The 14173-nt window shown below is 43.1% G+C and overlaps 1 pseudogene across 1 annotated transcript in view; it reads left to right on the top strand.

Annotated features, from left to right (window-relative positions):
* The window catches only part of LOC308512341 (centriole and centriolar satellite protein OFD1-like), a 142439-nt pseudogene extending 128782 nt beyond the window's left edge, over positions 1-13657 (top strand). Inside the window, exons 13-15 of the transcript in view lie at positions 3791-3942; positions 4598-4750; positions 13592-13657. The product of the transcript in view is annotated as a centriole and centriolar satellite protein OFD1-like (transcript). The remainder of the gene's footprint in view (positions 1-3790; positions 3943-4597; positions 4751-13591) is intronic.
* The last annotated feature ends 516 nt before the right edge of the window (positions 13658-14173 follow it).

The raw sequence follows: 14173 nt of genomic DNA, 5'->3' as shown, positions 1-14173 counted from the left end.
ACACCTCCTGTGTGCTGGGTGCTGGGCATACTGCAGTGGGACAACCCAAGCCCTTTCTTCATGGAGCTTCTAGTGGGAAAGTCAGCAGTCAGCTAGCCATCACCAAGACCTCTGATGGGATAGATACTGAGTAGGGGCAGTGGCCACCCAAGAGTGGCTGTGATAGGTTGTTTCGCAGAGACCTGGGTGAGTAGGAAATAAAAATAATACAATAAAGGAAACCAACTGAGTTCATAGGTGTTCTATCTCAGAGATAGAATGAAAATTATAACAATGGCTTTTAAAATTATTCTTAAGTAATGTTTACATTGATCATTGAAAAATTCTCTTATAATCATCATTTCCCCTCTTCGTTTGGATACAAAGGGAAGTGAAAAAATCCAAAACTTGATATCTTTGAGATGTCCAGTGGAAATACTAATTAGGTAGCTACAAAGTACAGTCATGCACCATTTAATAGCAGGTATATATTCTAAGAAATGTGTCCTTCGGGAATTCATTGTTGTGTGAACATCAGAGTGCACTTTTGTAAATCTAGGTGGTACAGCCTCCTGTACATCCAGGTAGCCTATTGCCCCTCCGGTGCAAGCACATACAGCATGTTACTGTACAAAACAAGATTAAATCAAGCACAGGAGAAAATGACGCCATCGAGAGATGTAATAAACATGAGGTATATGAAGTTGCTGCCCATATAACATGGGATGCTGTTTCACAGCACACTTTTCTTTATCATTAGAAAAAAAAAAAACCACTATAAAACAGTGATTAAAAGGGTAGTGTAGTAAATACATAAACCAGTGACATGGTCCTTTATTATATTTATTAAGTATTAGGTACTAGACGTAGTTGTATGTGCTGTACTTTTATATGACTGGCAGCACAGTGGGTTGGTTTACATTAGCATCTCCATAGACACGGGAGTAATGCATTGTATTACATTACCATGTGGTGATAGCCACACCACTTAGACAGTAGTGATTTTTCAGCTCCATTATAATCTTACCAGAGGCCTGGTGCATGATTTTGGGGGGTCCCTTGGCCTGGCTGGTGAACAGGGCCATCTTGTCCACTCCTGATCGGGGCCTACTGGCAGGGGTGGGGTCGCGGGAGCAACCATGGGAAGTTGTCTGGTCGTGGGAGCTTGGCTGTGGGAGCACACTGACCACCAGGGAGCAGATTATGCCTTGAGCATCTGCCCTCTGGTGGTCAGTGCACATCATAGCTACCGGCCAGTCTTAACCGTTGCTTGGACTTTTATATAGAGAGAAGATGGGACCACTGTCATATATGTGGTCTGTTGAACGAAATGTTGTTATGCAATGCACAGCAAAGATATAGTCCTTTTTTCTTCTTTATTGTTTAAAGTCAGCAACCAAACAGCATTTCTATTTTGAGATTGCTATTCCATGTGATAAAGTGATGGCATTTAGGTCTGCAAGCAAGAAGAAGATTGCATTTCTGCCTGTGAAAATGATCAACTGCCTCCTCTGGTATTTGAATTTCATGACCAGGAGTATGAGTCCGAAATGACTGTGTTGTTTCTGTCCTGTTAGCAAAAACCTTCAAAATCCTTTGGTGAACCTATGAATTTGTCTCTTAGCATTGCTGGGGGGAAAGTGTAGCCTACAAAAGTTTAGGCTCTTCCAGAGCCAGAGGAGAAAGGCAAGCATAGCCATCTGTGGGATTGACATTGAGTTAAACCTGTGACAGGTGAGGACTTTTGCTTTGAGCTACAGGGAATAGACAAATAAAGCCTGGAACAATAGATGTAGAACAAACAGATTCATGTGGTTGTGAGAAGGCAGGTACAAAATACTGTGTAAATGTGGTGGTGGAGAGGTGTCACTTTAGGAATACTGTTTTTCTTAGTGGCTGTATCTTGTATTCCTTAGCCAGAAGTGTGCTAAGGTTCCTTCTTATCCACAACCTCACCAGCACTTATTGTATGACTTATTAATGGTTGCTATTCTGGCTGGTTTGCAGTGGCACCTCATTGTCATTTTAATTTGCATCTCTCTAATAATTAGTGACATTGAGCCTATCTTCATGTCTCTTGCCATTTGTATGTTGTCTTTGGAGAAGTATCTATTTAGATTTTCTGTCCACGTTTAATGGGGTTGTTTTTCTTTTGGTGGATTATAGGAGTACTTTATGTGTTTTGGAAATTAACCCCTTACCATATGTATTATTGGCAAATATGTGCTCCAATACAGTGGATTCCCTTTTCATTTTGATGCTGATTTTTTTTTGCTTTGCAGAAGTTTTTTTAGTTCAATGTAGTCTCATTTGTTCCTGTTTCTCAAGAATGTTGAGGCTAGGGGACCCTACCCCCCTCCCTATGTGGGAGTCTGTTCTGTGGTACTCTTTCCCCCTCCCTACTTTGGAGTCTGTACTTGTTCTTTAACAAATCTCCGCCTTTGCTATACCGAAAAAAAAACACACAAAAACAAAAACGAATGTTGTGGCTATTTTGGGGTCTTTTTCAGTGTTCTGTATCTCATTTGAATGTTCAGAACATTCAAATTTATATGCAAATATAAATTTTTTGCATATTTCTAGATCTGTGAAATATGCACTTGGCATTTTAATAGTGATTGCATTGAATCTAAGGATTGCTTTGGATAGTAGGCACATTTTAATGATATTAATTCTACCAGTCCATGAACATGGTATATTCTTCTGTTCGTTTATCTCTTTTTTCAGGGTCCTGGGCGCTTGCTCAGTGGTGGGGTTGTGTGGGAGAGGTGGGAGGAAGTGAGTATTAGGTTAGGGAGAGATTGAAAGCAAAGCACAGAGCAAGGGAGGCACAAATATACCCAGGTAGCATGAGTCTGCTGCTGGAGGTGCAGTGTTCCCAGTGCAGAAGTAGTGTACTATTTCAGGTCAGTCCGGAAAGAAGGTGTGGACACCACCAGAGCAGAGACAGCAACAGAAATCCAGGTCTTCTTTTCAGGAAATGAAGGGTGCTGCTGATGGTGGTTGCTTGAAGGCAGAGAGACTGATGTCAGGGTGAGCACATTGATTAGGTTATTTCAGCTCAGCTGTCCAGGTAAAAGGTGAGAGGTAGTCTTATTGCAGTATCTGGGGGAGTTAGAGCCTGTAAGCCCTGGTGGATGAGTGAATGTAGTGTAGAAAGGCATGATAAAAAGGGACAGGAATGATAACTTCAGGTCTGAAGCTGATGCTGTGGGATTTCCAAGTGTTGATGGTAGGGAACTGGCCAGAAATGCGGATGAGACTCGGGGAGGGATCTGTGCTAGAGAAAAAGATGTGAGAATGATCAGGGCAGAGGTAATAGCTAAAACTCCAGGAAGGGATCGGCCCAGGGCAAGTGGGAAATGTTGGTAAGATGACTAGGGGGGTTCAGGGGCGGGGTGCTGGTTTTGTACTAATTTTGTACTGTTCTGGGCGGGAGAGGCTCGATTGCTTTTGTGGGAATTAGGGGAAGAGTTATACAACTGCTGTATAAATACAGACTAATGTTTAAGTTAGAATCCTAAATAGAGAGTTACAACTGAGGATAGAGGCAGAAATGCAAGGCTTGCGAAGGGCAGAGTACAGAAGAAGGGGTGAGGAAGATAAGGAAATGTGTTGTGGCAGGAGGACAGTTGAAGTTGTTCATGGCAAGGGTGACTTGTTTTCATCTAAGTAAAGTAAAAGGCAGATGCTGTGCCAGGTGTGGGGCTGGAGGCTGCGAGACCATGAAGATGGATCAGCAGGCCAACACAATCAACTGAGAGTTGAGCTGTCTCCCTGGGCCTCTGCTCTTTATTTTCTGTCTCTTTAGGTGCAGATGAGAAAGAAGTTAGAGAAGAGAGTGAAGAAGAAAGAATATGGAACCTGCTGAAAGAACAGAAGCTGAGAGAAGAAAGAAGGCAGAATGAACAGAAAGCTTTGGAAAGAGAACGGAGAAAACTAGAAAAACTGGATCGAGAAAAGGTATAATAAGCATAGCTCAGTTCTCCATGCTAGTAGGTAACTTTTAAAAAGCTTGCTGCAGGCATCCCAATCCTCTCCTGTGCTTAAGCCCACTGAAAAGGGCTGTACATGGGCATAATAGGAGTCTCATAGGAAAAGGGAGCTTTGCAAGTCTGTGAGCATGCATTCTCATGTTCCTGAAAACACACTCGGAAAGGAGATGGACTCTGCTTTGCTGTAGAACTTCCCTGTGTAAGGGGTTTCAAGGTCAGCTGGCTAGGACCAGAAGAAACTGGGGGAGGTGGCTGCCAATCTGGTGGCTTCCTCAGGCTGCCCTGCCCTCCTCCCTCCTCATTGTCTTTGACTTTCTATGTCCTGATTCTGGTCCCAGGCAGATGGATTACCCTGCTACTTCTCATGCCTGCTGGACCTTACGTAGATTAATCTTCTGTATCATGTTCCTTGAATTCCTGGCTCATTTGATCTGGAACACAGACACTTTAGGCACAGTAATTCCTATTCTTCATTACATGATATATTTGTGCCACTTTGATAGTAGCAACGAATGAAACAGTTTTCTGTCATGCACATGTCACATAAAGAAACAGAGTTATAGTACTATGTGTTTTTAAAATGTATATGTGTATCTCCTATTTTGCTGGTCATCTATTTACAGCAGATTATTGAAGAGTCTTTCAAGACGGAAATGGAGAAAGAATTAGAAGTGAGTGCTCAGGAAATGAAAGACAAATCTGTTTGTGGTAAATATGCTTTAAAGAAATACATGCATATCACCCAAAAGGACCAAGACCTGAAGAAGGTGGATAAGGTACTGATGCTATGGACCAGTGGTCTGTATGTGAGGATGTGAGGGCTTCTGTGGTTTGTTAGAAAACCTTGGGACAGGAGTTGGAGACAAAAGGTAACAGCAGAGGAAATCCAAAATTCAAATGGAGCCTCAAGTCGTATGTATATTACACTTCTGACAAAATGTTATCTCCTTTGCTTGGGCCAAAGAGTGAACAGATCTTGATTGGTAAGGTTTGTAAAATTGGAGCTATCTCATTATTTTCAGAACAAGAATGAAAGTGCTATCAATGAAAAACAAATGGATTGGTACTATCTGAGACATGAATTCTATATAATAAAATCCTAATATGCAAATGGTTGAACCGCAGAATGACCAGTCATTATGATGGGCACTGACCACCAGGGACCGATGCTCAATACAGAAGCTGCATCCTGGTGATCAGTGCGCTCCCATAGGGCTCATGGCTGGCGAGCGCAGCGGTGGTGGTGGGAGCCTCTCCCACCTCTGTAGCATCGCGAAGCGATCAGTGGGACATCCCCCGAGGGCTCCCAGAATGTGAGAGGGTTCTGGCCGGGCTGAGGGACCCCCTGAGTGCACGAATTTCATGCACTGGGCCTCTAATATATTACATAAGTCTAGAATACTATGGCTATTGAGAATGCGCACAGGACAGTTAGAGTGCTTGCTAAATTTCACATCTAAAAGTCAACGTTTTGGACTCAAATTATATTTAGGCAGTCCTCGGGTTACGTTGAACTCGATGTATGTTGTTTTGCGGTTACATCACTATCTCCCATTTACAGTGTTAATAAAAAAAAGTTCCGTCATTTCGACATATGTACATATGTGCTTTGTTTTTTATTATCTGCCACAAGTAAAGGTCAGGAATTGTTATCTTGCTTTAATTTTTTTTTTTCACTCTTTCACTTCATTACTGCTGTGTATGTGCTCCATGTGAGTGATGTAGGTGATTCTATAGGTGGGTTCCGACTTAACGGGGAAAATCGCGTTATGTCGCGATATAACCCGAGGACCTACTGTATATTTCAAAAAGTTTTCAGCCCAACCAGCATGGCTCAGTGATTGAGTGTTGACCTATGAGTCAGAAGGTCACAGTTTGATTCCTGGTCTGGACACATAACCCAGGTTGCTGGCTCGATCCCCAGTGAGGGACGTACAGGAGGCAGCCAATCAATGATTCTCATTGTTGATGTTTCTATCTCTCCCTCTCCATTCCTCTCTGATATTTTATTTTATTTTATTTTTTATTTTAGTATTTTTTATTGTTTTATTGCTTAAAGTATTATAAAGAGTATTACATATGTCTCCTTTTTTTCCCGCCCTTGACAATCCCCTGGCCTCGCTTACCCCCAGTGTCTTATGTCCATTGGTTATGCTTATATGCATGCATACAAATCCTTCAGTTGATCTCTTGTCACCCCTCTCCAGCCACCCAGCCCTCCCCGGCTTTCCCGCTGTAGTTTGACAGTTTGTTTGAGGCAGCTCTGCCTCTGTATCTATTTTTGATCATAAGTTTATAATGGTCTTTATTATCCATAAATGAGTGAGATCATGTGGTATTTTTCCTTCATTGACCGGCTTATTTCACTTAGCATAATGCTCTCCAGTTCCATCCATTCTGTTGCAAATGGTAAGAGTTCCTTCTTTTTTACAGCAGCATAGTATTCCATCGTGTAGATGTACCACAGTTTTTTAACCCATTCATCTACTGATGGGCACTTAGGCTGTTTCCAGATCTTACCTATGGTGAATTGTGCTGCTATGAACATAGGAGTGCATATATCCTTTCTGATTGGTGTTTCTGGTTTCTTGGGATATATTCCTAGAAGTGGGATCACAGGGTCAAATGGGAGTTCCATTTGTAGTTTTTTGAGAAACTCCATACTGTCTTCCATAGTGGCTGCCCCAGTCTGCATTCTCACCAGCAGTGCACGAGTGTTCCTTTTTCTCCACATCCACTCCAGCACTTGTGTTTTGTGGATTTGTTGATGATAGCCATTCTGACAGGTGTGAGGTGGTACCTCATTGTTGTTTTGATTGGCATCACTCGGATGATTTCAGTGACTTTGAGCATGTTTTCATATGTCTCTTGGCTTTCTGAATGTCCTCTTTTGAAAGGTGTCTATTTAGGTCCTTTGCCAATTTTTTGATTGGATTATCTCCCTTTTATTAAGTTGTATGAGTTCCCTAGTTGGAGATTAAAAACTTATCGGTGATAACATTGGCAAATATGTTCTCCCATGCAGTGGGTTTTCTTGTTGTTTTGTTGATAGTTTCTTTGCTGTGCAGAAGCTTTTTATTTTGATGTAGTCCCATTTGTTTATTTCTGTTTAGTTTCCAATTCCATAGGAACTGTATCGGTGAAGAAATTGCTTTGGCATATGTCTGAGATTTTGTTGCCTTTGGATTCTTCTAATATTCTAATGGTTTCTGGTCGTATATTTAAGTCCTTTATCCATGTTGAGTTTATTTTTGTGTGTGGTGTAAGTTGGCGGTCTAGTTTCATTTTCTTGCATGTATCTGTCCAATTGTCCCAACACCATTTATTGAAGGGACTATCTGGACTCCATTGTATGTTCTTGCCTCCTTTGTCAAATATTAATTGAGAATATTGGTTCGGGCCCGTTTCTGGGCTGTCTGTTCTATTCCATTGATCTATATGTCTGTTCTTGTGCCAGTACCAGGCAGTTTTGAGAACAGTGGCTTTGTAATACAACTTGATACCTGGTATTGAGATCCCACCTACATTGTTCTTTCTCAGGATCGCTGCAGCTATTTGGGGTCTTTTTTCATTCCAGATGAATTTTTTGAGAGTTCGTTCTAGGTCTGTGAAATATGCCATTGGTATTTTAATGGAAAGTGCCTTGAATTTATACATTTCTTTGGGTATTATGGACATTTTAATGATGTTGATTCTACCAATCCAAGAACATGAATATTTTCTGAATAGAGGTCTTTTACCTCTTTAGTTAAGTTTATTTCTAGGTAGCTTAGTATTTTTTGGTGCGATGGTAAATGGGATTGCTTTTTAAGTCTCTCTTTCGGTAAGTTCACTATTGGTGCATAGAAATGCCATTGACTTCTTGGCAGTAATTTTGTATCCTGCTACATTGCCAGATTCATTTATTAAGTCTAATAGTTTTTTGATGGAGTATTTAGGTTTTTTTTATGTATAATATCATATCATCTGCAAATAAAGACAGTTTTACTTCTTCTTTTCCAATTTGGATGCCTTTTATTTCTTCTTCTTCTTGTCTAATTGCAGTGGCTAATACTTCCAGTACACTGTCAAACAGGAGTGGTGAGAGTGGGCATCCCGGTCTTGTTCCTGTTCTTAGGGGAAATGGTTTTAGTTTTTGCCCATTGAGTATGCTGTTGGCTGTGGGTTTGTCATATATGGCTTCTATTATGTTGAGGTATGATCCTTCTATTCCTACCTTGCTGAGAGGTTTTATCAAAAATGGGTGTTGAATTTTGTCAAATGCTTTTTCTGTATCAGTTGATATGACTGTGTGTTTTTTTTCTTTCAATTTGTTTATGTGGTATATCATGTTTATTGATTTGCGGATATTGTACCATCCTTGCATCCCTGGGATAAATCCTACTTGTTCATGGTGTATGATCTCTCTTATGTACTGCTGGATCTGATTTGCCAAGATTTTGTTGAGGATTTTGGCATCTATGTTCATGAGGGATATTGGCCTGTAATTCTCTTTCATTGTGTTGTCTTTACCTGGTTTTGGAATTAGGGTGATGCTGGCTTCATAAAATGAGCTTGGAAGTGTTCCTTCCTCTTTAATTTTTTGTAGTAGTCTGAGGAGGATAGGTTTTAGTTCTTCCTTGAATGTTTGGTAAAAGTCCCCTGTGAAGCCGTGTGGTCCTGGGCTTTTGTTTGCTGGAAGCTTTTTGATGACTCTTCAATTTCTTCCATAGTTATTGGCCTGTTGAGATTTTTAGATTCTTCCTGATTGAGTTTTGGAATGACGTATGTTTCTAGGAATATGTCCTTTTCCTCCAGGTTGTCTAGTTTGTTGGAGTGGAGTTGTCCATAGTATTTTTTAACAATCATTTGTATTTCTCTGGGGTCTGTTGTTATTTCGCCATTATCATTTCTGATTTTGTTTATTTGGGTCCTCTCTCTTTATTTCTTGGTGAGCCTGACTAGAGGTTCAACAATCTTGTTTATCCTTTCAAAGAACAAGCTCTTGGTTTCATTGATTTTCTGTATTGTTTTTTTTGTCTCTATGTCATGTATTTCTGCTCTAATCTTTATTATCTCCTTCCTTTTGCTCCTTCTGGGCTTTCCTTGTTGCTCTCTTTCTTATTCTTTGAGAGGTAGTTTTAGATGATTTACTACCATTTTTTCTTGTTTGTTGAGATAGACCTGTAGAGCTATAAAGTTCCCTCTCAGGACTGCTTTCATTGTGTGCCATAGGTTTTGGATTGTTGTGTTTTCATTGTCAGTAGTTTCCAGGATGTTTTTAATTTCTTCTTTGATCTCATTGGTAACCCAATCAATATTTAATAACATGCTATTCAGCTCCTAAGTGTTTTTATTTCTAAGTGTTTGAAAATGTTGAGTTGTTTTTATTCTAGTTTATTTCTAGTATCATGCCCTTGTGGTCTGAGGAAATGCTTGGTATGATTTCAATCTTCTTGAATTTGGGGAGACTTTGTTTGTGACCCAGTATGTGGTCTGTTTTTGAATATGTCCGATGAGCACTTGAGAAGAACGTATATTCCGTGGCTTTGGGGTGAAATGTTCTGAAGATGTCAATTAAGTCCATCTGATCTAGTGAGTCATTTAGGATTGCTGTTTCTTTACCATTTTTTTTTTTTGTCTAGAGGATTTATCCAGTGATGTCAGTGGTGTATTAAAGTCCCCTACTATGATTGTATTGTTGTCAGTCTCTCCCTTGATATCTTCCAGGAGTTTTTTTTTATGTATTTGGGTGCTTCTGTATTGAGTGCATATATGTTTTTCAGGGTTAAATCCTCTGTATATTCAATCCTTTAGTATTATGAAGTGGCCTCCCTTATCTCTTATTATGGCCTTCACTTTGAGGTCTATTTTGTCAGATATAAGTATTGCTACCCCAGCTATATTTTCATTTCCAGTTGCCTGAAAGATATTTTTCCATCCCTTCACTTTCAGTCTGTGTGAGTCCCTGATTCTGAGGTCAGTCTCTTGTGGACAGCAAATGTATGGGTCATGTTTTTTGTTTTGTTTTTGTTTTTGTTTTTGTTTTTTTTCTTTTTATCCATTCAGCCACTCGATGTCTTTTGGTTGGAGCATTTAGTCCATTTACCTTTGAAGTTATTATTGAAAGGTACTTGTTTGTAGCCATTTCTATTTTTTCTGTGTGTTTTCTTTCTGAGCTTTTTATTTCTTCTTTTTACACTGATCCCTTTAGCATTTCTTGCATTGCTGGCTTGGTATTGATAAACTCCCTTAGCCTTATTTTGTCTGTGAAGCTTCTTATTTCCCCTTCAATTTTGAATGATAGTCTTGCTGGATAGTGTATTCTTGGATTCATTGCTTTGCTTTGCATCACTGTGTAAATTTCCGTCCATTCTTTTCTGGCCTGATGTGTTTAGTTGAGAAATCATATGATAATCTAATGGGAGATCCCTTGTATGTAATTTTCCGTCTCTCTCTTGCAGCCTTTAAGATTCTCTCTTTGTCCTGAACATTTGCCATGGTAATTATGATGTGTGTTGATGTGGGTCTTTTAAGGTCACCTTGTTTGGGACTCTCTGTGCTTGTGTGACTCTTTTTTCTTCCCCACCTCAGGGAAGTTTTCTGATATTAGTTCTTCAAATAGGTTTTCTAAGTCTTGTTCCTCTTTCTGTTGTTCTGGCACCCCTATTATTCGCATGTTGTTTCGTTTCATGTTGTTCCATAGCTCCTTTAGGCTCTCCTCCTGTCTTTTAATTTTTTTTCGCCAATTGCAATTCAGTTTGGGAGTTTTGCTTCCCTGTCTTCTAATTCGCTAATTTGGTCCTCTGCTTCTCCTAGTCTACTGTTGAAACTTTCAATGGTGTTTTTTATTGCAGCTATATCTCTCTTCATTTCTTCTTGGTTCTTACATAATTTATTGATTTTTTTTATCTGTTTCTTCTTGCTTCTTGCATAAGTTGTTGAGTTTTTCCTTCATCCGGTTTATGCACTCTAGGACCCTTAATCTGAATTCTTTTTCTGTCATGCATGCCTCGGTTTCACTTAGCTGCTTTTCTGGCGAGTCCTCCTTCTCTTTCTTTCGGGGGTTTCTTTGTGTACCCATGTTTGATCTCACCGACATATCTAGATGTTGAGTCATTCAGCGACTGCTCCTTGGGTGGCAGTGGCTCCTCGGGCTGTGGTTGCTCCTCTGGCGGTTATTGTAGCAGCTGCTCCTCAGTTGGCAGCAGCTCCTCTGGTGGGTGCTGTTCACAGTTGTGGTGGCTCCTCTGGCTGGTGGGGGGAGGCTTCACACACAGAATCTGTTCCTGAGACAGAGGATGTGCTGATCACGAAGCTGCTGTTCCTTGGTTGGGGCTGGCTACGCACGCAGCTGCTACTCCTTGACCTGGAGCGGACTGCTCACGTGGCCGCTGAACCTTGATTGGGGGCTGGCTGCATGCTGCTGTTGTTCCTCTGTGGTGGGCTGCTTGTGGGGCTACTGCTCCTAGTATCGGCTGCTGCTCATCAGACAGGTGCAGGCTGTTGTGGCTCTGCTCCTCCGGTGCATGCTGTGTAGAGCTGCCACTCACCAGATGTGGCCGGTCTGCTCATGTGGTTGCTGTTTCTTGGACCAGGTTCGGCTGCCGCTGCTCCTCGAATGGGGCCAGGCCACTTGCAGAACTGCTGCTCCTCGGATGGGCACACAGCTGCTGTTCCTTGGATTGGGCAGGCTGCTTGTGCGGCTGCTGCTGCTTGGACAAGGGCAAGATGCTTGTTCAGCTGCTGCTCCTCGGACAGGTCAGACTGCTCATGTGGTTGCTGCTCTTCGGATGGGGAAGCGGGCTGCTCACACAGCTGCTGCTCCTTGGATAGGGGCAGGCCACATGAGGCTGCCTCTCTTTGGCTCGACGCAGGCTGCTCACGGGGCTAATGCTCCCTGGACAAGAGTGCACCGCTCACATGTCTTTTGCTCACGTGGTTGAAAAAATAATGTGTACAGAAGTAGGAAATAAAGGAACAAACAACAAAAAAAGGAGAACAAAGAAAGAAGAAAGAATAAAAGCAACAAACAAAAAAAAGGGGGGGGAACAAAAAAGAAAAACAAAAGCTAACAAAATAATAAATAAAATTGAAAAATTGAAATGTCATTCCTTTGGCTGGGTTAAGATCCCAGTTTTCTGGAATGTCTGTGATCTTCTGATATTTTCAAAATCATTTTTTTAAGAGTTTCAGAGAAATCAAAATCTACACTAATAAAAGAGAAAAATGGTAATTGGCGTACGGCACTACCCTTTTCATTGGGTAATCAGGGCTATATGCAAATTAACTGCCAACTGAGATGGCAGTTAACTGCCAACAAGATGGCGGCTAATTTGCATATGTAGGCACATGCAGGGAGGCGAAAGGGAAAGCAGGAAGAAGCTCCCTGCCACTGACAGTGATGGGAAACCCAGGGGGGAGCTAAGAGGTGGGGGGCAGTTCAAAGGCGGCCCTGGGGCCACCTTTGCCCTGCCCCCCAGCCATGATCTGAAAATCAGGCGCCTTTGCCACCCTGGCCAGTGATAGCAGGAAGTAGGGGTGGAGCCAGCGATGGGAGATGGGCACGGTCGAAACTGGCAGTCCCGAGAGCTAGGGGTCCCTTGCCTGTGCCTAAAGCGGAGCCCATGATCGCGGGTCCCTGCTACCCGAGCCGGATGCCTCAGCCAGAGGCGTCCTGCAGGGGCAGGGGCGGAGCCCGCGCGATGGCGGCGCCCCCCGCTGCCACTGCGGGTCCCCGCTGCCCGGGCCGGATGGCTAGGCCAGGGGCGTTAGGCCTGGGCAGGGGCGGAGCCTGCAACCACTGGGAGCTGGGGGTCCCCTGCGCAGGCCTAATGCTTCGGCCAGAGGTGTTAGGCCTGGGCAGGGGCAGAGCGGGGGATCACGGCGCTGCTGCCGCTGCGGGTCCCCGCTGCCCCGGCCGGACGCCTCGGCCAGAGGCATCAGGCCTGGGTGGGGGGCGGAGCCGGGGATTGGGGGGATATGATGGTCCCCTTGCCCAGGCCTGAAGCCTGGGTCAGAGGTGTCAGGCTTGGGCGAGGGGTGGAGCAAGCGATCAGAGGGAGATGGGGGTCCCCTGCCCAGGCATGATTCCTGGGCCAGAGGCCTCAGGCCTGGGCGGGGGTCAGAGCCAGTGATCGTGGGGAGATGGGGGTCCCTTGTCCAAGCCTGACACCTCTGGCGGAGGCGTCAGGCCTGGGCAAGGGGCTGATCAGGCGATCGGAGGGTGATGGGAGTCTACACCTCTGGCCGAGGCATCAGGCCTGGGCAAGGGGCAGAGCCAGCAATCGGAGGGGTCTGGGGGTCCCCTGCCCAGGCCTGACGCCTGGGCCAGAGGCATCAGGCCTGGGCTGGGGGCAGAACCAGTGATGGGGGGAAATGTGGGTCCCCTGCCCAGGCCTGACGCCTCTGTCAGAGGCGTCAGGCCTGGGCAAGGGGCCGATCCTGCGATTGGAGGGTGATGGGGGTCAACGCCTGAGGGCTCCCAGTATGTGAGAGGGGGCAGGCTGGGCTGAGGGACACTACCCCCACACACACACCCGGTGCACGAATTTCGTGCACCGGGCCCCTAGTTGTTTAATAAAATTAATACATTAATACACCTCTAATTTCAAAATTATTCTTTCTCCTCTTTTCAGAGCTCAATAAAGAGTGTCAGAGAAGACTCACAAGTGGACAAGCTGCTCCCTAGTGATAAAGATTAAAGGTATCCTTTCCCCAACATTGTGTTCTTATGCAAATCATTCATCACATTGCTGACTTTGTTAGCCCAAGAGCATTGTTCATATGTTGAGGTCTGCCTCTAAGAAACTATTGAATTAATCAAAATTACTGACTGCCAAAAGAATCTTTTACATTTTGAAGTTATGATATGGCTACTGATTAGGAAAGGAATGAGAACATTAGAAAGGTCCCCTAATGAACTGACAAGAATTTAACAAATTTTTAAAATTTTTGTCTTTCTCTAATTTAGTTTCACAGGGCTGTCTCATGAAGAACCAGATGACTTCTGGTAACCACCTGTGTTGCCCAGCTTTTTTCTCATGTAACACAATGTAATAAATACAATTCTCAATAAAAAATGTTTGTTTAATACAGGGTGGTTTCTTTTTCATCATTTAATTTGGTACTCTAGTGTATAAAATTAAAAATAATCAGAATTTCTCATACTTAGACCTTTCATTACACTAGAATGAGCTGTTACGTGTTTTTTTCCTCAT

This window comes from Myotis nattereri (assembly GCF_964212035.1).
Source record: "Myotis nattereri genome assembly, chromosome: Y".
NCBI classification, from domain to species: Eukaryota; Metazoa; Chordata; class Mammalia; order Chiroptera; family Vespertilionidae; genus Myotis; species Myotis nattereri.
This window is presented reverse-complemented; position numbering and strand designations above follow the sequence as displayed.